The 887-nt window shown below is 47.5% G+C and overlaps 1 protein-coding gene across 1 annotated transcript in view; it reads right to left on the reverse strand.

Annotated features, from left to right (window-relative positions):
* Positions 1-887, reverse strand: part of LOC114613908 (60S ribosomal protein L7a-like) — a 2034-nt gene that overhangs the window by 846 nt on the left and 301 nt on the right. The window lies entirely within an intron of this gene.

Genomic DNA, 887 nt, shown 5'->3' on the forward strand with positions numbered 1-887 from the left:
TTTCCCCTTGGCCTTCTTTCCTTTGGGCAGCTCGGCTGGAGGAGAGAGCCTAGAGGCAGTTTCTTTTAAGATCATATAAGGTTACTTTTTTCTTAGTCTGAGAAATAGCTTTTCCTTCCTACCTCTTCCCTATCTTCTGTCTCCTCCTCTGCCTCCTCCTCTTCCTTTCTCTCTTTTTCTTCCTTCTCCCCCTTCTCCCTCCCCCTCCCTTCTTCTACTCAGTCACAACTCACTACCAAATCAATTAAACAAATCTCTGTTTCCTCAGCCACACTTTGTATTTTCCACACTGAAAGGTGTAACAGAATCTAGGCCTCAGCACAACTGACTCCATGATGGAAGTACCATTCAGGCTGTAAAACTCAGCATGTAGCACCACCTGCCAAAACTAAAACAAAGGCCTAATCCATGCAAGTCCGTAGTTCTGGGAAAGACTCTAAATGTCCTAACTTTGCTTGTTAGCTTTTGTAGTTCCAATTCTAGCTAACTGCTCTCATTAACACAAGAATGTCAACCTAGGACATGGTGTTTGTGCTTAAAAGCTCATCCTGAGAAAGGCTCAGGGCTACCCTGGGATCGCAAACACCCAATATAGTCACTTGCTGACTGGCTAATAAAGACTTTCTATTGCCTTAAATCCATGTCCAAGCAGTCTTCTCTGGTGGATACCCCACAACAGAGGCTGAGAGGCTGAGCCCTGTTTCACAGGAAACTGAGATCTCACCGTCCTCCCCCTCTTCTTCCCCATAGATCTCTCCCTCCTCTTCTCCCTCCTCCCCATAGATCTCTCCCTCCTCTTCTCCCTCCTCCCCATAGATCTCTCCCTCCTCCTCTCCCTCCTCTTCTCCCTCCTCCCCATAGATTTCTCCCTCCTCCTCTCCCTCCTC

The sequence above is a fragment of the Grammomys surdaster genome, unplaced genomic scaffold (genome assembly GCF_004785775.1).
Source record: "Grammomys surdaster isolate TR1022 unplaced genomic scaffold, NIH_TR_1.0 126278, whole genome shotgun sequence".
Taxonomy (NCBI): domain Eukaryota; kingdom Metazoa; phylum Chordata; class Mammalia; order Rodentia; family Muridae; genus Grammomys; species Grammomys surdaster.